The 22,444-nt window shown below is 39.1% G+C and overlaps 1 long non-coding RNA gene across 2 annotated transcripts in view; it reads left to right on the top strand.

The window, feature by feature from the left end:
- The first annotated feature begins 5,422 nt into the window (after positions 1–5,422).
- The window catches only part of LOC119047317 (uncharacterized), a 32,833-nt gene continuing 15,811 nt past the window's right edge, over positions 5,423–22,444 (top strand). For both annotated transcript variants that reach the window (XR_008391144.1, XR_005082124.2), the window contains exons 1-3: positions 5,423–5,540; positions 6,263–6,422; positions 9,171–9,280. This is a non-coding gene — a long non-coding RNA (uncharacterized LOC119047317). The remainder of the gene's footprint in view (positions 5,541–6,262; positions 6,423–9,170; positions 9,281–22,444) is intronic.

The raw sequence follows: 22,444 nt of genomic DNA, 5'->3' as shown, positions 1-22,444 counted from the left end.
ACCTCCCTGTGTGAGCCATCAGGGAGCCAGGGCTTAGAGCACTAGCTCACCTATGTCTCTGGGCTTGTCCACATTTCCTCCAACAAACCTCTACTTTCTTTGCTGCAAACTCCTGTTCACGCTTTAGTTGGCTTTGATGTATGCGGGTACACAGACCCCTTTAGTCCAGTAACAGTTCTAAAAGCTAAGCAAAGAAGATTTTCTTTCATAGAGAGGAATCAATAAAACTGGAAAGAGGATGAGATGTGGGGAAGTAGGATAAAAGGTGTGTGAAAAATAAAAGAGGTTCTGTGTGAAAGGAACCTCACAGGGTGACCTTACCATGAATTTTTAACTGGGCAGGTCAGGGTGGGTAGTCACACCCAGGCATTTGACTTTTGGTAAAAAAAAGTTTGTGTGTGCCTTAAACAAGTTCTGGCCATTGTTTCTACCCACCCAGGGTAACAAACCTGTGAAATATTGTAACTACTCTCGAGAGCACTTAATCTTGTTAACTATCCTGCAATCCAACGCTTGTTTTGCTTTCCTCTGCCTCCCCGTAATTCTTCTTACATTCTCTCCTTGATTTCAGCTGCATAACATATTAACTGCAACACTGTTGTTCGCAGGAACATTTGAGGTCTTGCCTCCTGGCATATGTGGTCAGTTAAGCTCAGATAAAGTCTTATAAAATTTTTCCACAGATGTAGATGATTTTTATGTCAAGAGGTGGTAAGATCTAATAATAAATCAGAGAAAAAGTTTTACCCTGAGATCAACCTATTTTCCAGTTTTTCAGGAGCAGCCCAAAAGCAGGGTTTGATGCAGTATCAGGTTGAGGGCAGGCCAGAGTTCAAGGACCTGGGGGAAGGATTGAACTGTACCAAAATTTGGTTAACAAGCACTTTCTGCTAATTAATTAGTGGGGACAAGCAGTTCAGCTAATTATTTATGAGACAACAAAAGGGAAGTTGGAGAGTCTGCGTGCATCCTGTCATAGAGAAGCAAAGGAGGCGTCCCAGACCTTACCTGAGTGTACAAGTCCTATGGGGACATCCGGGTCTTTGCAGTGTTTTTTTCTCTTTTTTCCAGAACACATATGGGTGAGGATGTTCCTTCTAACTTCATTGTTTATCAGAGCACAGGGCTCAGGGAAAATTCAACAGTTTGGTCTTTTATATAAAGACATATTTACTGATATAAAAATTGTTCACCTTGGATTTCCGGTCTCTAGTATTGGCCTGACACATAAGAGATTCTCAGGGTTTTACAAGGTCAAGGGTAAGATCTCTTATCTTCTACAAGCAATGTTATGAACGTCTTATGTATTTTCAATGCCATCTCTTCCTTGGCCCAGGCTTACCAATAGGCAGAAGTCTGAGTATAAAAGAAATGAAGTGTTCTCCAGCTGTCTTTAAAATCCTTAAAGTTAGTACAATCCTATTTTTGATGCATTCACCAAGGGGTAGAAGGAGGCCTGTGATGGCTAATTAAGATCACAGACTACCGCAAAGGTTGGTTCTTTGGGAGAAGTGTGAATTGATTTTGTATGAACACAAGCCAGTTTAAATTGACTTAGGAAACCACGTCTGCAGACACTCCGACTTTTCACTCAGAGACACCTCCATCATTATGGCCACACTGCCTCGACAGATAATTGAGGTCATTTGTTGTGGTTATTGGTGTCACTTGTGTTACTCTTATCTTTCAGTTCCACACTGATCTGATCTTTCCACAGAGCATGAGGAATATTAAAACACAGAACTGACCTTAATGGATTCCTTCACTCTTTCGTGCTGAGACGAAGGTCCATCGTGCACTTCAAAAGTCTACATAACCGCAGAGGACGCAGTGACTGGGCATTTTGGAAAGGAGAGTGGAGGCTCTGAGCAAAGCAGCACAAACCTTAGGATGGAACAGAGATGCAGTTTAGATCGTTCTATGTCTTATTTCATTTAACCTCTGCTTCACAACATCTCTTAGTGCCCAGTGTTTTACTGACTTATGTATAAATATCTCTCAAAATAATGTTGCTGAATTAGGCCCTTAACTTTATTCTATGTATTTTTCAGTCTCTATGAGTGGTAGTTTCTGCCAAGTCAGAATGTATTCTTCCACATATCTGTCAGTAATGACATAGCCAAAAACAAACAAAACAGTTTGGTTACAGTGGATAAATCAAGTTTTGCAGCTCACTGATGGAAATGATTATGTCTCTGGTAAATCATTTTCATCCTGAATAGATACAGCCTGACTTCCTCAGCACCAGAGAATAAGTGCCCTGCTGTTCTTCTCTTCTCTCCCCATTGTACCACCTGTTCTCGCCTTTCAAACCTGCGCGCCCGGGGACTGATCAGTCAACAGATGCCATGAGCTCAATGCCTCCCAAGCACCTCCTGATGTTCTTCAGGGACCACCCAGGCAAAGTAATTACAAAAGACTTTACTGGTGACTCATGGGTGCTGTAGACAAAAGGTGAAGTGGCAGCAGGGGGCTTGCAAACAGAAATCCAGAGCAGCTGCTAGGACTGAGTGTTCCCTCAGAAACTGATCCCTAATCCTCACTTGGATTTTCACTTTCAAGACACACACACCCAGATGTTGGGAGCCACCCTGCTGGTTTCAGGAGCCCTAACCCCCAGCCATGTCTAAGGCTGAGTGAGCGACCTTCAGACCATAAGCCACTAAGGAGACAAAGCTTATCTCCATGGCAGGAGCACCGCCTCTGCTCCTTTTTTCATAACAGACCTCCAATGCTTGATCAGTTAGCCAATGACGGGAAAGATTCCCCAAGGGGGGAAACGACCTAAAACAGGCATGATCACGTGGCGGCCCCAGGGAAGGACTTGGGGGGCTATGGAGAAAAGGGGTGGTGGACCGTCGCCCCTCAGCTTTGATGAAGCCTGACTTCCCTGAGTCCAAGAGAAGTCTCTGAAAATTCCTTGGCTATCTGCCTTCTCTGCCTGATTTAAGCCTGAAACAATGACAGAGGGCGGTGCAGCCCTGTGCTGGAAAGAGCGGGCTCCCCAGGGTGATCAGGCCTCAGTAAAGACATGTAAAATCCTGTGAAACCTACTTTGCTAAGAATGCTCTTAGTTAAATGATAAAGGCCCAAGCAGAAAATGAGTTTGTTTTCCAAAAGTTCTGTAGCCTTTTAGCTGATAGACCCTGACTTAGAAGAAGCCCTAATAGTTCTTTGTATGCTATCTACCGTTTGATCCTTACTGCCTGACAGTGATTAATGAGCTGTACCTGTATTCCTGAGCAAATTAAACCCAATAAAAGCCTGTCTAGGCAAGGGTCAATGTGCTCTCCCCTTGAGAGAGTTGCCAGGCCGTTCTGAGGCGCTCCCCACCTTGAGGGAGTAGCTGCGCCACTCCTTGTCCTCCGCAGGACTCAGTAGTCTATGTGAATTTGTGTCATGTCTCATCCATGATGCCTCGGGCACTGCAGGCCAGTGCACCTGTCACTCAGACATTCTTTGGTCTTTAATGAATGCCCAAACAATTTCATTGTAAATACACTTTTAACCATTTCAACAGAAAACACTTTTTCCACTGTCTTCAAATTTATGATACATGTATTAAATTTTTAAATATATTATATTTGCATATAAATAATTATACATGTCTATAAATTTATATCCTTATACACATATATACATTATATTAAATACACATTAAATATATTAAAATATATATAACACATGTATTAAATTACATATTACATAAAATAATTTTTAAGCACATATTTAATTTTTTTTGCTCCTCCTCTTTTTGGTGAGATGCTTGATCATTCCAGTATCATTTCCCTCCTGGGTCGATCCCCCCTGAAAGTGAGCGCTGGGCTCAGATACACTTCCTAACATTTTGTGAATCCTTCACCTAACTAATGAGAGGTGAGTCTCTTAACCTATTGTCCAGGTCCCATGGCAGATTATTAGCCCTATTGCTTTGATGGATCTTTTTAAGTGTTCCCCTCGGGAAAGATATTTGAAAGTCACATTTAAATAAAGATCCAAAAATTACTGAACATTAATTCCCTTCTAGTCTCAAATGCTATTTCTGGCGAAGGTTATGGAGGCAATTTTAACGGAAGAAATACACCATTATTTAGTTACCCTGATTCCCAGTATGCAGCAAAGGACTTTTGCTAATCTTTTATTCCCTGACCTTCTCTAATGATATAATGGATTTCATTCATCTTGGAAACACAGAGAATGAAGTGAAAGAGAAAAGAACTAGAGCTCATGGAGGCTTATTTTATCTCTCAAACCCAAACACAACCCTCAGGGAAGCCGCATCTTGATCAAAGCATTCACATGCCTTGCAATTTAATATTGTATCCAAGAAAATCCTTTCCCTATTCTCTCCCTGTCTTATCCTCAATTGATACATTAGAGCGAAACCAAAGAGATTTTTTTCTCACATAGAATTAAAAAGCAGAAAGAACCAAAATCCAATTCACTCCAAAAGGGAGACAAACTCAGAGTGCAAGCAACTTGCCCAAAGACATAAGCTTGTTAGCAGCAACCACGATTTGACAGAAAGTCTCCTGACACCAGTGTTCTTCCTCCCGCATGAGGCCGCTTAAGGATAACTTATGAATTAGTCATTTAAAAAAAATCAAGCATCTATTCCATCCTGTCCTGCCTTAAGACAAAAATTTAAAATTAAGGAGGCACAGATGTCAAAAGAAAAGATTATGGACTTGCAATTACATTTAATTTTTCTAATATGTATAGTAAAAACTGCTTGTGAAAGAAAAACAAAGGGAAAAGGAGTTTTGAATTGTTTTTAAATTTTAAAAAACTTTTAGGTAGAGTACAACAACTAAAATGCTAACTAATGGCAGAAGAAGACCTTAAAACACACAAAAACATGATAAATACAACTTCACAAAGTATTTCTACTGTCAGGAAGACAGGAGAATATTGGTGGGTGAGACTAGAAGTGAAGATGCTCTAGATGGTATAATTCATCTATTAAAAAGGCAAACAGGAAGATAATTCACATATTAAATGGACACAAAGTATCTGTCATCAAATATTGATTTTCTATTTAAGCCCAGAGGGGACCTCAGTCAAAAAAAAAAAAAAAAAAACAAAACACAGATAAGCCTACAGTGCAAAGCTTTAGAAGTGGAGGGGAATGACCGGAGAATTTTATTTCAGGGAAAATGAGAGAATGCTTAAGGTGATAGTTAAATAAAAGGCTGATTCATCCCTCTGTATACACATGTAAATCCTATTATCTTCATAGGGAGTTGATGCACATCCAAAAGAGCTGCTGCTTTCTCTCCTGAGCAAGCAAATAGGGCTGTGTGAGTAGCAGCATATGGGCCGAGATTATAGGTGGTATTAATGAAACCAGGGCACAGACGGGACATCTTCTAAGATAGTCATCCTCTACGGAAAAGGGCTTGCAGATATAAGCCATGGATCACCTAGTCAGCACAGATTTACATCCAGTCCTCAGCGAGAAGAGCACTGAATTTGCCTTCCAGATTTTAGAATTCTATCACGAGTAGCTGCCACAGTTAAGACACAGGAACTTTTTTCAGGTAAGCCCCAGTGTCTATTATGTCAGATGTATAACATTCTCTCTTAAACTTAAAATTAGTATTGACCTTATTTATAGTAAGTCTTTCAAAGTATATATTCCACACCCTTTTATAATTACATACAATGCTTGAATTAATTAAAAAATGCCACCTTTTCTCTCCACATGCACACACCTATTTACTATACATGTAATAAATAACACAGAAATTCATATGAAGATTTTCCGTGGCTACCAGTAAATACCACTACATAAAAGTATGCATAACTATAATTAATTGAAAGTAGTACTTTAAAGTCTCCCAGAGGCATCAGCGTCAATTTCTAGAACAAATGCTAATCACATACTAGGAGTTATTTAGAAAGCTCTCAGTTGGTACAAGTTGGCAATTCAAGCTTTATTTGGACTCGGTACCAACTGGTAAGAGGCTATGGGGTTAATAGAATACTTGCCCCAAAATAACATCTGCCAGTTGTGGTTGCACTAGTCTAATGCTCTGGCCAGATATTGCCCAAATTGTAAAATTTTTTTTTTCTGTAGCCAGAACGCTATGGCCACCTTACTCCCTATGCCCACCTTGTGATCCCTAATGAATAAGGATGTGGAGATTTTTTTGGAAAAACTGGGAAGATAATTTGGTCACCAAAGATCAGATCTAGGACAACAAAATTATAAAGGACAGAGAGAAGAAATGAAATAATTTTTGAATCTCTTATTGGACAGGTGAGATATTCCTGAAAGGGGAAATAAAAATACCCTACTGAAGAGGAGGACTTCAGGAGCCAGGACTGGATCACGCTAGCTGATTATTACTAAGGAAGCCGACTTCAGCACAGTGGTTTGTCTCATAGTGGTTCCATAGACTTATGTAAACAGTTATGAGGTATTTATGTATTTTATTTTTTAATTTTTAAATATTGTATTGTTATTCTATTCCAGCTGCCCTGATTTTTCCCCCTTCACCCTCCTCTGCCCTGCCCACTCCTTCCTCACTTCCACAGTCAATCCCCACCCTGTTGTTCATGTCCATGGGTCATTCATACATGTTCTTTGACTAGTCCCTATATTTTAAAACACTCTAATTCCTTTTCTTCCTATGGGCTTTCCTATGAAGTGGCACAAAAAAAACTATGCCTTGTGTGTTTGGGGTACATGACCCCTGGGACACCCCCAGGGATCTGCCCCACTCATGAGTGTCATCAGTCATTCACAGTACATCAGCTAGGGTGCAGCACTCAGGTGGTGTCATGGAACGTCCATTCTCCAGTTTGGGGACTGGTGACGTTAGAGGTTGGGAGAAAAGGGGAAATGAAAAGAACAAGGCAGTTGGGGGAAAGCAAATGGAGAGGCAGCACTGTGTGAGTATTGTTCTCTCTTTTTCGGAAGAGCAGCTTCTACTTGGGGAGCTGCAGATGGTTTGGAAAATTTAAAATCAGAAATAGTGTCAGGTATGCAGACACTCCAAGTCGGGCAATCGGACAGAAAACAAGACCGGTGGGCGTGGCAGGAAAACACAAAAGTGGTGTGGAAGAATCCAGGACGGTGTCTGCTAGGGACAGGGACTTTTGTTCAAAACCCAAGTGCTCATATTAGTTGAAGACAACAAATCAATCCCCCAAGCCAGGGAGAGTTAAAAGAGAGTTAAACACTCCTTCCTCTGTGTTCTAGAAACATGTATTACAATGCATAATAAATTAGAATTACTCATCTACCTAACTGTTTCCCTCACTGAATTGTTACCTTCTAAAAGAGCTGGGACCGGGTCTTCTCTCTCTGCCTGTACCCTGCACATCAAGTAGTTCTTGGCATAAAGTAGAGGCTCAAAAATGTTTATTGAAAGAGAAAGTATAAAGGTCCTTGGAAGAGGCAGCTGATTAGGGGCAACAGCACTGGGGTGGTGTTAAGGAAACTGGCGTTGTAGTTCTGTCTCTGGCAAAAACCAGCTATGAGACCCTGGAAAGTCATTTTCTATTCGAGACTTATTTTATTATTAGCAAAATAAACCTATTTTTTCCAGATAACTTTACAGTTCTATTAATTTGAAAATAACATATAGGGTTTTATGGGGGTGGGATTCCTTAGAGTAGCTAAATACCAGTTTTTACTTGATATGACACCTCCCAAAATGGTAGAAGTTAAAAACCCAAATTTTGGACATTTTAACTCATTTTAGTAAGTATACCGCACACTTAAAATTAAATCAACTACTGCCTCAATAATAATGTCAAGTTATGAGAAATATATCCTTAATCTCTCCAAATCTCATGAAAATACACTGTTCTAACCATTCTCATGTAAAAACTCTAAGGTTGGTATTATTTTGTACTAGTTTCATTTTTTCTTTCTTTTATTTTTAATCTTCACCCAACAATATGTTTATTGCTTTTAGAGAGAGAGAGGAAGAGAGAGAGAAAGAAAAAACATCAGTTGGTTGCTTTTCATATGCTCCCGGCTGGGGATGCCTGGGTATGTGACGTAGGTATATGCCCTGACCAGCAACCTTTTGGTGCACAGGGCGATACTCCAACCAAATGAGCCACCCAGCCAGGGCTGTACTAGCTTCATTTCTGATTGCAAAGATAATTATTAAGGTTATGTGTTGAGTTGATGAGTCCTATTAACCTTCCAGATGATGTCTTTGTAAAAGAAAATAAGCACAAATGTGAAGGACTGGCTCAGCTGCCTGTCCTCTGCAGGACTGTGAGCACTCCCAAGCCCGTGGCTGGGCTCAGTCTGCCTTTTGTGATGGATGAAAGTCTGTTCTTGCCTCTGATGATGGACTTAATAAACAGCACTGGACAAGGAAAACAAATTTTTTTAAGAAAAAAAAGTCACATGTATTCTGAATGTCTTTATTCTTCCCAAATGAGGAAGTTTTATAAAGACTGGGAATATTTAAAGTGAATTGTGTAAGAACATATTTATTTGTTTAATTATCTGTGAAAGTCATAGTATAATGAAAATATTGTAATTGCACCACTTTTCAAAGCAACGCTGTAGAGAAAATTGTAAACATCATGGATAGGGGAATTATGCACACAAAGACTAATAGCTACAATAATGTTATTCAGAACTGTGCTGTTTATTTGCCCCTTAGGGTGTAAATTTGGAAAAAATATGTGTAAGGTTTAATCATGTGACTATCACTTTATGGGCATCGTATGCAGAAGTCACACACATCACAGTGAACATTTAGTAATAATTATTTATTTCAGTTATTCTCTTGCTACTTCGCTCCTATCTGCAATTGCCATGCTCTCAAACACAGCAGCCTTTGTATGGCACCTGCCCAACAAGCAAGATGTGCTGGTGCTTATAACATAGAATTAGCAATTAGAGATTTTTTTCTCTCAACACTTCATTTCTGAGGCTTTATTCTAAAGGGGAAAAGTAAAATAAAATGAGTAGATGAAGTTCTTCTATCCTGAGAACGAGGGATCTCCACTGGTAGTCTTTTTATTAAGTCTTTTACTTGGGGATTATTTGTCAATTATGTAGGAGAAAATGGCTTCTTTTATGGATAGAAGAGCAATCTATGTGTTGTTTGTAAACTGTGCTGATTATTCTACATTTGCCAGTTCTCAGTTATTTTTTTTATTCTCACTTGAGGACACTTTTTCATTGCTTTTAGAGAGAAAAGGGGAGAGAGGAAGAAAGAGAAAGAAACATCAATGCAAGAGAGAAGCACTGATCGGTTGCCTCGCATAGGTGCCTGGACCAGGGAACTAACCCATAACCTAGGTATGCGCCCTGACTGGGAATTGAATATACAACCTTTCAATTATGGGACAACACTCCAATCAACTGAGCCACAGTGGCTAGGGCTGTGTTTGCCAGTTCTTTTTATATATTCTTTTCTCATTCTGTTCTATGTCTCAGGAGACTAGCTCTTGTGCATTGCACCTCTCACATTCACCTGCCAGTCTCTGGGTACCATGTCATTCCCATATTTTCCTTAACTTGTCCATAACTCTGAACTGCCACTTTAATAGAAATCTCATTATTTGAACCATCTGAGGTGAATTCTGTCTTTTTCCAAGACACTAGCCACAAGTCCTAAAGTTCTTAATAATAGTTAATGATACATGATTTTTAGAATGTTGAGTTATTGCTTGATTACAGGTGAAATGTTGCTGTTCCAGTTATCTGTGCACTATTTCCTTCTATAACAGTGCTGTAGTGGATTCTGTGGTACCCTACCAAAAGAAGTAAATGACTGGATTAAGTAGAGATAAAAAAGTACTTGTGCTTCGTTTCAATTCAGGCTACCTCTGAGAGTCATCCCAGCTCCAGATCTTGCCATGAATTGGCTAATGCCTTATTACTTCACATGGGTCAGCTTCTTCCTCTGCCCAGTCTTGCAGATCAAGCTCCTGAGAGCAGACCCCAATAAATTTTCTGCATGCAACTCTCCATTTCAAAGCTTTTTTTCCCAAGGAATCCAATCTCAGTTATGCAATGACTGAGGTCAGCCTGGACCTGAGTTAGTGAAGGAATATAGCTACAGCCCCAAATTCAGCAAATACTTAGACTATGACTACAAGAATCAAACCCTCCTATAGTCTATCATTAAAAAAATTGTTTTAGCCACTAGGATAGCTATTACTAATGTTACAGAAACAGCCATTGGGGTTCTGGGACAGCCATGGGGGTTTGATTGCCTGCCGCCAAGAAGCGTGACTCTCTAAGCTAAAATTTGGTGAAAAAGGAAAGGGGTTGTTTTTTTAAAGGTTATACAGATTTTAGAATAATGGCAGATTTCTGCCATTAAGTCCTGCTTTCTTTAAAAACACCCCAAAACAAGTAGTCCTGCCTCCCTTTGCCAACTAGGCCAGTTTCAGAATATGCCACTCAGAGGTACACCTTTCAGAAAAGCAAAAATCTGATGCTCAGCATTCTCAGTCACAAGCATCTCCCATGTCCCTGTGTGACGGGCAGGCAGGTCCCCTCACCGCCAGCTGCTGCCATCTTCTGCAGGCAGACTTCCAGACTGACCCCCCAGCCTCATGGCAGCCCTCTCTGCAGACCTCTCTCCAGACCTCATGGCTGACTGACCATCAGACTTCCGGCTCCAATTTTAAATTTCGGCTCTGAACTTCCTGCATGATCTAACATTGGGCTCTTCCTAGAGTGTGTTAATGTCTGCCATTTTGGTCTGCTTGCCATTGTCTTTAACCCTCTTTTGGCTGCCATGTTGAGTCAGGGCAAGAGTTCCTAGTGACACACAAGCATCTGGGGGGGTGGGGCATCTACCCCTCTCCCTTGGAGCTCACACAGGCCTGTAAGAGCTTTCCCCCTCGCTATGTCAAGAGTCACTTCATGTTCCCATGGTCACTACACAATTCTGCTGCAGGAAAGCATGGGCTGTTAACCTGCCTTTGTTATGCAATGTGTCTTAAATGCTGTGTTTTCTGCTTTGTGGGCACCTCTCCTCCCCCCTTCATGCCCCCCTGCAGGATTTGGGGGTGACAGTGAGGCTCTCTCACCCTCAGGGACCCATGCTTTGCACCCTGTTACACTGGGACTAGAAAATGCACTTTCTCCTTTTCAGTATTAGAGCTCTTTTTATTAGGCAACCCCAGAGAATGACTTCAGTCTTCGAGAAATTGTATTGTGTTCCATAGGAACTGGGTGGGTAGACATTTGAATTGTACCAACCAGTTACCTCCCAAATCATCTCTCTTGTCTCCTGTCTTTATTATCTCTTGTTTTAAGAATGTGCTTATCATTGCCTTTTGTAATGGGTTTGTTCCACAAAACCAAATGAGAGCATAGGTTTCTACCTGAGGCAGCCAGCTTGTTATAATTCTTAGGAGAGAAGCAAGTCAGTCTTGAAAGAGAGCTGATAAAAATCAATCACTGAGTCAAAAAACTTCAGAAACAGGTTTAAAAGTTTGAATTGTAAAAGTAAGAATAATGTTAGGGATGGGTTAGGGCAAAAGCAGGTGAGTAACAAATGAAGAGAATTCTGGACATCTACACAAGAACTCTTGGTCTTTAGAGTCTTGCCTACAAGTGTGTTGATAAAGGTGGGTAAGGCAGAAAAATAAAAAAAGATTATTACTATCCTCATGATCTCTCTTCTCCCAATGACTCCTGAAACAAGAATCATTAGTATACTGATGATTGCTTCCAATGAGGAGCCAGGGAGGCTCACAGGAGCTACAAACAACAAGGTCCTCAGCGCAAGTTACTGCAATCAGCTGGAATGGGTGAGGAAGCCAGAGACTTAGCAGCACAGAATGGGAAAGGAGGAAGCAGAATGAGGAAGGTGGGCCCAGAACCTTTAAATCTATGACAATGTAATTAGCATCCAGAAAGAATGTCAGCATAATATGCATATAAGATCACTGACTGATATCACAATTTAATTAATTAAATGTATTGAAATGACAAATAATAATTTTAAGGCTTCTTTATAAAAACAGCCTCACACAACCCTTAATGGACTCTTTGTATGTATAACAGTATGAAATGAAATCAAAACAGAGAAAAAAGATGACTATAGTTAGCGATTGAAAAAACCCTAAATAACCAATTTTCTTTGGAAATATATATTTAAATATCATAGCTTAGAAACTCACATTAGTCTGTGTTTCAGTGTTTGAAAGTTAGCAATAGAAAAATGCAATTTTCTTTGCAATGATAATATTGCTTCACCTACTTAATATAAACAAAAGATACAATTGCTCAATAACAAAATGTGTTCATTTACCTCTCATTCTCCTTAGCAGTCTAGCTAAAAAAAAAGTAATCTAAGTTTAGTCTTTCATGGAAATGCTTTTTTAATGAAAAATAAATCTATTGTAACTAGTACCCATTTAAACAGATTTAGAGTAGGAATCCTCTTTGAATTCGGGCTAATAACTTGAGGTCGACTCTAAGTACTTGTTATCTAAACAGATTTTTACAGAAAGATTTGTTACTACAGTAGGCCAGAGTTAGAGGGATTGACCCCACAAGTATGGATACTCAGAAACACTAAGAGACTTACTCACAAAACAGTCTTAATGAACTACAACTAACTGTAATAACCATTTTTCAAGGTGGTTTCTGCCTGATTTAATCACATCCATGGAGGTAATATTTTTAGGAAGGAGTGACCTTCAAGTTGTCTTTCATTTTAGAAAATCTCAATAATCTTCCAGGTATTTTAATCTCATAATGCTCTATTTGGGTGGCCATGGTTTCCCACATCATTGCAGTAAGGAATAGCAGGTTTGTGTTCCATTTTCCTAGAAGGTTGTTGACAAGGGTAAGGCACCTTCTACCTCCTATGGCTTCTCCTGTACAAACCCATTCCCGTTATGGGTGTGGGGAGGGGTCATAGAAGCCTAAAATTTAAGATGCCCCAAGATTTTCACCCCAGTGTGTAAGTGCCTGGAGAAACTTTCCACTGAAGTGTGAGCAAGACCTGTGAATATGATGGAATTGTTTCTCCTTTGAATATATTGTACTATAAAAGTGATGGGCTTATCACTCCTTGCTTTTACTGGAATTAAAGAAGAACATTGACATGTTGTGAAGAGGGTCATATGGCAGAAAATAGTAGGTGGCTTCTAAAAGTTGAGGGCCTCAGTCCTACTAGTGCAAAGAACTGAATTCTGACAACAATCACATGAGTTTGGAAGAGAATCTCAAGCTCCAGAAAAACAATATCAAGTCCAGATGACACTTTGGTTTTAACCTTATGAGCTCATGAGTAGAGGTCTCAAGTGGGATGCCTGATTTACTGGAGATAATAAATGGATATTGTTTTAAGTTGCTTAGTTTGTGTTAATTTGCTACAAGGCAACAGAAAAGTAATACAGGGTGGGGGCATGGGAATGGTTGGGATGTTGAATAATGTTGATGACTCTTATGTGGTATGTATATAAATTATTTGGAGTTTCTCAAAGCTGCCTTGGCATATGTTCTATTAGCAAAAAAAGGAGGCAGTATTGCCTGACGGATAAGAGAATGGATCATTGAATGAAATTACAGAGTTTGAATTCCCATTCTGCCACTTAACTACTGTCTAAATTCAAATGAGCAAATTAGCTTCTTTATGCCTCAGCTTCCTCATTTATAAAACAGAAATAATAATAGTTCCTAGGGTTTTTGTAATTATTAAATGGCCTAACCCATACAAAGTGCCCAGCTGGGTGCATAGTAACCATTCAATAAAATTGAGCTGTTAGGAGACCTATGTTTCGGGCATAGAAACTTCAATACTCTAGCATAGATTAATGTTTTTTTTCTTTTGTCTCAGGTGAAAGAATAGTAAATGGGGGTGGTTTCAATATGATGCACTGGGACACAATGTCACCAGGGTATAGCTATCTATAGGTTTTGTTATTCTTTCTTCTTCCTGTTGTCTTTATGCATCTTCTGGTGCCCCTAATAGTAGTTAGGTGACTTTAGTAAACACAGAGGTCATATTGTTATATCATATCTCATCTCTGTGAGGAAGGAAGGAAGGAAGGAAGGAAGGAAGGAAGGAAGGAAGGAAGGAAGGAAGGAAGGAAGGAAGGAAGGAAGGAAGGAAGGCATCAGAAAAGGAAGGAAGGATGAAAGAAAAGGAAGGAAGAAAGGATGAAGAAGGGAAAAAATTCCCCCAAAACTCTAGCAAATGCCTAGTGTTCAACAGTTTTGACTGAAATATATACAAACCCAGAATCAAGGAGAGGAACCAGAGAGATGGAGCAGGATCCTCTAAGGGACTCACATTCATTTCTTGAAATTGAGAGTGAGTCAATTCAATCCTGTTTAAAATTTATGATTGAGAATTGAGAATATGATGGTTTCTCAAAAACCAATCCATTTGTTATGGATCAAGTCCTGTATCCCCCAAAATAATCTTTTAAACCTCTAGCCTCCAGTACCTGTTAATGTAACCTTTGAAAAACTTCTTGAACTCAGGGTCACTGGAAACTCAATAAATAATTTGGCTTTCCTCCTTCTTTAGGAGACTTCCAAGAAAATTAAAGAAGAGATTCCAAAGGAAGAAATATAAAAGTGTATGAAGTGAAGTCAGAAATAACTCTTCAGATATGAGTTATGTGACCAAAGGGCCTTCAAAGAATTTGTTTTGGAAACCATTGTACATATCCTAGGGCCCAGAAAGCAGTATATACTACCAATTACATAGACACTTTAAGTGGAAGTTTCTAATACATATAAATTTTACTTCTCTTAACACAAAGTATGTGAGCATGTGTATTCCTGTATTGGAGAAAAAGAAAGGAATTTTCTTTTGCAGAAAGAAAACCTCAATTTACAATAAGCACCTACTATGTGCCTAGCTCTTAATTTACTTGATCACTACAAGACTGTTAGGCAGATATCTGTGCCTGTATTATGAGTGAAAAAAAAGGATAACGGTCAAAATATTAAGGAAGGTTTATGATATACTGTTGATGGCTGAATATTGGTCCATAAAATAATGAAGATCTAGTCCCAGAAACCTGTAAGTTTTACATTATTTGGAAAAAGTCACCTTGCATATGTGATTAAGAATTTTGAGATGGTGAAATTATCTTGGATTATCCAGGTAGTCCCTAAATGCATTCACAAATGTCCTAATATGAGAGACACAAAATGACATGCAGAAGAGAAGGTGATATGAAGGAGGAGGCAGAGATAGAAATGATGCAGCCCAAAACCAAGAAATTCCAGCAGCCACCATAAGAAGCTGGAAGACACAAGGAATATATCCTCTCTTAGGGTCTCCAGAGAAAGTGCATTCCTCCCCAATAAAACTGTTTTCTGACTTCCGGCTTCCAAAACTGTAGTCAACATATTTCTATTGTTTTAGCCACCAAGTTCACCGTAGTTTCTTACAGTAGCCATGGGAAACTAACACATACATCTAACCAATAATTACTAGTGCTTTGCTATGTGATGAGCTCTGTTTAAAAAGTATTATGCAACAAACCTAAGGAGTAGGTAGTCTTAAAATTCATATGTTATAGTTCAGGAAAGTGAAACACAAAAGATTACCTTGTTCAGGTTACACAGCTAGTGAGTTAGAATTGATGTCAAAGTCTCATGGGGAGGCCAAGAGAAGCCTAAACCTAGTGTCAATGTTCAAGTTTTTGTCACTATATAAGAAAGAATTCAAGAGTAAAATGGAGAAGGTCAGCAAAACACAAAGATTTCATTGAAGCAAAAGTACACACTCAGGTAGGGAGTGTTGGCAGGTTTGAGAAGTGAATCACCCAAAGGGTTTTGGGAGCTAGGATTATATTTTGGGCTAGTGAAGAGCACCTCATGAGGAGTGGAGCTGGGCAGAATGGCGGCTTAGTGGGTGAGGCACTCAACAAGAGGAGGAGTTTTGTCCTTATTTGGTCCTTTCCGGAACTATCATGACATTGGTGCATGTCTGCAATGCTAATGTTATTCTAATGGTATAATTGGCTACAGGTCACCTTTTGTTCAGGGTGCCTGGCCCAGCTAGACATAATTGGACCTTATTTGTTTCTGTGGCTTTCCTTGCAAGCCTGTTTCCGTGTAGAGGGGAGAGAGGAGAGACCCAGGACCTCAATCTAGCTATCCTGCTTCAGCGGTAGAAATTATATCAGTTTGTTAAAAATTGTCCTACTTATAGCATGAAATTCTTGTATTTCAGGAACTCTTTCTATCCCAAAGAAATCTGGATGGTTGATCACCTTATAGAGAGATTTTAATCCAGACAGCCTTATGTACATAGGATGTTCTTAACAACTCCAGTCCGTACCTTCCATTTCAATTACTGTCATTTGGGTAGTGAGGCATGACATGATTTGAACCAACCATGCCTGATGTAAAGCCCATGTGTCGTTATACTGTAACCCACCACCAGGCATTTGGCGGAGGTTTTACTCTGCGTCCAAAGAATGGAAGCTACCGTCCTAAGGACTGTGGCGGCAGGATGCCTTCCTCCCCAGCCCCATTGTCAGAGCCACCTCTCAAAACAGGTCTTTATTTATCCAGAAAAGTCCATGGAATAAGGGCAAAGTTTTGGTTCCCCATGGGCTTCTGTCTTGAAATAAGACTTAAGACTCACTAAGATCTGAGTGAAGGGATGGAAGTGACAGGTTAGCTAACTCACCTGGTCTATGATACTGTGACTCAACCTCAGCACTTTATTTCAGGTCAGGTCAATCTACAACATTGAGTGCTCTTTCTGCAGTATAGATTTTTTCTATAAAAAGATCTTATAATTCTACTGATATCCATTTTCTGATGGCTATTGCTCTTGTTAAAAGTCCTATGCCACAGCTAAAGTCATCTTTAAGTACATTACCAGTCATATTAGAAGAATAATTTTAGGTATTCTCTTGCATTTCCTTAACCTTTCTGAACTAAAAGCACTTTACTTTTTGGAGGCATGTCAGAAATACAGAAAGAAGACCACTGTAGGCTGGATTTCTACTTTTCTAATTCAGTCCTCTTAATTCTCCCCTCCATCCATGCCTTTTCCCTCCCACAGAAGTCTCCCTTATCCTCCATAGTTCATCTCAAATCCTGTCTTCTCCAGAGAGGTCTTCCCAACCTTATTTATACACAAGTAACAGTAAAATAAAAATTTATACAATATTGTAACATTTTACTATGTGTCAAACACTGTGCTTTATAAGGAGATAAATCTATAATCTTAGATTAAATATACATGTAATCTTATTCAATCTTGACAGCCATCCTACAAAGTACATAGTATTTTAATTATCTTAATCCACATATCAGAAAATCAAGTCACAAAGAAATTAGATAATTTGCCCAAGTTTACAATGCTCAAACCCAGATCTGTGTTCCCAGTCTGTAACCACAGCATGATAATTCTCCAAACATTCACTGAGTATGCTACTGCTTGGTGGGGTAGCATATACACCTGGTTATTGTTAAATAACTTTTCGTATGCATGTCTAGTTTATCCCAGGTGTATCTAGAAACTCCTAAATCATAGGAACTCTACTCTATGCCTCTGAATCTTCAACACTTACAATAGTGTCTTCCTTAGTATGAACACTGGTTTTTACCCAGATCTTGTGGGGGTGACTTTGCCCGCAAATCCCCCTGCCCACCACGGATGAAAGTAAACACTACCAAGACATGATCTGCTTGGGGAGGAAAGGTGGCCAGCCCATCCCTCAAAGGGGAAGGGCCAGGAGCCCCTTCCTCCAGGGGCTTCTATTGGATTGTAATACACAGGAATACAGGATGGTAAGGATCAAACAGTAGATAACAATTCAAAGAAATCTGAGGGCTTAGTCTGAGTGTCTATCAGGAAAGGGGGTTGCAGAAACTTTGGGAGACATACTCATTTCCTGCTCGGACCCTTGTCATATGAATGAAAGAACTCTTAGCAAAGCAGGTTTCACAGGACTTTTAGAAATTCTTTCTTATTCCTGATTACCCCAGGGAACCTGCCATTTCCAGCATAAGGCTGCACCACCCTCTGTCATTATTTTCAGGCTTAAGTCAGGCAGAGGAGGCAGATAGCCAAAGAATTCTTGGAGACTTCTCGAAGACACACTGAAGACTCAGGCTTCCTCAAAGCCAGGGGGCAAGGGTCCATCACCCCCTTTCTCCATAGCTGCCCAGGTCCTTCCCTGGGGCCTCGACCTGATTATGCCTGTCTTAGGTCATTCCCCCCTTGGGGAATCTTACTCATCACTGGCTAACTGATCAAGCATTGGAGGTCTGTTATGGAATAAGGAGCAGAAGCGGCACTCCTGCTAGGGAGATAAGCTTTGTCTCCTTAGTGGCTTATGGTGGGAAGGTCGCGCTCACTCAGCCTTAGCCATGCAGGGGTTTCAGCTCCTGAAACCAGGCAGGGTGGTCCCAAACAAGATCTAACATAATAGCATTTGTCTTGGAAGAAATTCAAGTACAGGAAGCAGGTGGCCTCTAGATGAGTTGACAACGACAAATAATTGAAGTCTGCCAAAACCCCAACTGAGAAAGGAAAGAAATTCTTACCCAGAGCTTTTGACAGGGAAGAGTCCTCCCAGAGTTATAAACAACCAAACTGTAAACTAATGAATCTGTGTTATTTTAAGCCATCAAATTCATGATAATTTGTTATGCAAGCATAGAAAAACTAATATAGTGAGTATCCAATAAATATCTGCTTTAGTTGTAAAAGGTTCAACTCAATCTGGTGAGTTGAATGGGAGTTTGAAAGCATAACATGGTGCAGCCTCCCTTCTTAAAGCACAGAAACTTCTCATTTAAACAGGTCTATTTATTATCAAGTATATCAAATGTTAAGGGATAAAGACAGCATCTCTTCCCTCTGCAGGCAATTTCAGTGCTTTATCATCCATGTGCTCAAGAAGTTCTCCCCATGTCCAGTTCTTTCCTGCCATTGATTTAAGATTATTACCTCTTGCCCATTTCCGTGTGGACACAGAGTATAACTGGTCAGTATTCTCCTACTCTATGTTCTACAAATTCTCAAATAGTAATCAAGTTTTCCCTTAGAGATCTTCTCACCAGAATTTAACTTTTCCTTTAATGATGTTTTTATTTACATAATTATTTTATTTCCTTTATTTGGGTGCCTTTTTAAATGATTAAATAAGTGGCAATATATTTGGTTAGTGCTCAGGCAGGGCTAGAATTATAAAACAGATCCCTCACTTGCAAACCATTTGTAGTGACAGACCATGCAACTTCCACAGCTGTAATATGTGATATGGGATTTCTCAGATTAGGTAAATATTTGTTCAGCAATAATTCTTCCTGGCTGCTTTTGATTTGCTTGGACCAAAGCTCATAAAATTCACATTGTTTTGGTCAAAAGAATTGAAAAGGGGAGAGATAAAAAGCAGAGAGAGAGGGGAATTGAGAAATTACATTTTGAATGAAAAGACATTTTTATAAAAGTAGGTATCTTTTCTAGAAATTTTTATAAAGATATTTCTCTATCTGTATAAGGGCCCTCCTTTCCCAATCAAAGATTTGGCTTCACTACTTCCTTTTAAATCTCAGTCAGCATCAAAAAATCAATATGCTTTAATAATAATTCATAACTCTTTCTGTGTTGCCTTTGTTAGCCAGTTGGAGCAGTTATATGTTGCTAGCTGAGTTTTTAGGAAAATACTCAATAGATAAACAGGATACATAAATCACAAGTGCAGAGTTCTAAGAAGCCTGCTTATATTCTGCTGGGTATTGTAACAGTGTGAGCCAAGCATATCCAACAACTCTGACATGAGCAAAATCAGAGTCTTCTGTGGAAAAAGCAATTGACCACTTGCCTAATGTTCTTGTTGTGCCCCTAGGGTAGAAAGGTCGTGGGTCCTGAAGAACCACACTATCTTCATTGATCTAAGTCTATGAAATACCATCTATGCTCCTTAATCCTTAGAATGCCAAAGAGCCTCTTCAATTCATATACATGCCAAAATACATTTGTAGAATGAATGAACAGATAAATAAAATATCTTTTAGAAATATGTTCTTGTGATAGTTTTATGTGTCAACTTACCTGGGCTATAGTATCTAGTTATTTAATCAAACACTAATATATGTGTTTTTTAATGAAGCTATTTTGTACTGATGGCTAACATCTACAATAAGCTTACTTTAAGTAAAGACTAGCCTCTGTAATGTGGGTGGGCCTCATCCAGTTAGATGAAAGGCTTTAAGAGCAAAGGTAAGTTTCCCTGAAAAATTCTGCCTCAAGATTGCAACATCAGCCTCTTCTCCAGGAGTTTCTAGCCTGCCAGCTGCCCCACAAATGTTGGTCTAGCCAGCCCCACAGCCGTGTGTAAGCCATATGTAGCATAAATACTAGTTTAGTTGCTCTGGAGAGTTCTAAATAATGCAATACTATTTTTCAATGTTTGTAGATAATATCAGGGTTTAAATATATAAACTGATTGTAAATAGATTCCTGTGACATCATATATGTCACTATATATTTTTCCAATTGATGAAAAATACTAAAATAATACTAGTACTGATGAGATATGTAAATTGTTGACATTAATCAAGGGTTTCTATCCTGAGAAAAATTGGAAACTATAAAACGACCACTCAGTTTGGGGAAAAAAATTTCACCAGCTCTATAGTAGAACAGACCATATGCATGACTAAAAGGTAAAGAAGAATGAGAACTTGAGTCTCAGAGTTCAAAATCAAAGGCTTCTTTCAGCCAACTGCTGAGCTGCGGTTCTATGAACTGCCTTCAGAACCAAAGCCCCTCTTCCTTGCCCTACCATTTGTCCCAGTATTACAACTGTCTGTAATCCCTCAGAAGCTCCAAGAAGAGTACAGTCTCCACTCATAACATAATTAACATATCTTGAGTGCATCCATGTGCCATGACTTTCATAGAGTATTCCATGTATATAAGTTATTCTCTAAACCCTGTAAGATAGGAGTTATTTGTAACACTTGTTTTAAACATGAAGAAAACTAGACCTTTGATCAGTAATTGCCCAAAGTGTCTTTAGTTTTATGTTGACTACTGAGCACTCATTGTAGACATTCATTAATTACTTGGTGAATTAAGTAATACATAGGTGCTCTAAAGAGAATTTGATGCAAATCATGTATTTAACAGATGAGGAAACTGAAGCCAAGACAGGTAACTGGCTTGTTCCATAAATACAGAAAATTAATGGCATTGTCACTACCGGAAGCCAACTCTTAACTGTTAGGTGAGGTCATCACAGATTTCATATTTCTGCTCCTAACAGCTATAACTTCCGAGGCCCTTTGTACTGGCAAGATATCCCCGAACTACCTAACTGGATATCGTGCTCGGTCTGTCAGAGAGGGAGGGAAGTTAGTTGCTGATCTCTTTCTCTTATGCTCCCAAACCACCTCTATCCACAATCAATGCAGTCCCCAACAAAAGTAGATCATTAATGATTTCATTCTTCTCTTGATTAAAAATAACAAACAAATAAACTTAAAATTCCTCTCTTAACCCATTCAATTAGTAAGGTATGTATTGGGGTTTATAAATCTTACTTAAACCCTCCCAGTATGTGCAGTGTTTGCATAGAACATGTGTAACTTTCTCCCCAAAACCAGGACCCCCCCACCAAATTGTGAATGTTCCCCAGTCAGTGATACAAATATTAGGCTTTTCAGATCCTTAGGTAGGAACTAGTTTTAGAAGTTTGAACTGGAAAAACTAATATCTGGTGGAAGACATTATCTAAAAATTAAAAGGACCTTCAGGATGTATAATGTCTAATCACTGGGCTGTACACCTGCAACTAGTGTGATATCATATGTCAACTATAATTGAAACATTAAAATGATTTATAAATAAATAAAATAAAATAAATAAATAGTTAAAAGGAAAATGACACAAGCTATAAGGTCTAGAAGTGAATTAAAGACAATGATAGTGCCGGCATTTTGCTGAAAACATAGATTTGGAACCACAAGTGCACATCTTAAGTGTGTCTACTGGAGAAAGTATAATAGAATAAGCAAGCCTCAAATTCAGAGCAAAAATTCTGGGTTGAAAATAAAACATAGAGTTCCAAACTCTCAGAAATTCTAGAATTAACAAATTTCCTGGCTATGGGAACACCTGAGTATCCCCAGTATCAATTATCTATTCATATATCGAGAGGTCTCTATGCAGTGACCTGGATAGAGCCATTGGAGGAACCCACCAATCGATAAGCAATTATCTATAATGAAGATAAATAAGCTTCACTTTTCCAAGAGTAAAATGAAAAGAGCTATAAGCTTCTACCCTTTCAAGCTCTGGTTCTTGGCCTATAGAAATCATCTTTGTCCATCTAGAAAGTAAGCCTATAAAATTATACCACCTTTGATAACCAAATACATTTTCTTATCTCCTGAAATCCTTTAGCATAAGTGGAAATAATTAACTATGTACATTTTTAACCTGCCATTGTGATAATCAATTTAGACCTCTTCATCATATTCCAACTCCAGTGATTTTCA

The sequence above is a fragment of the Artibeus jamaicensis genome, unplaced genomic scaffold (genome assembly GCF_021234435.1).
Source record: "Artibeus jamaicensis isolate MK-2021 breed Jamaican fruit bat unplaced genomic scaffold, CSHL_Jam_final contig_3126, whole genome shotgun sequence".
NCBI lineage: Eukaryota > Metazoa > Chordata > Mammalia > Chiroptera > Phyllostomidae > Artibeus > Artibeus jamaicensis.
The sequence above is the reverse complement of the archived record's forward strand: the minus strand, read 5'-3'. Positions and strand labels throughout refer to the sequence as shown.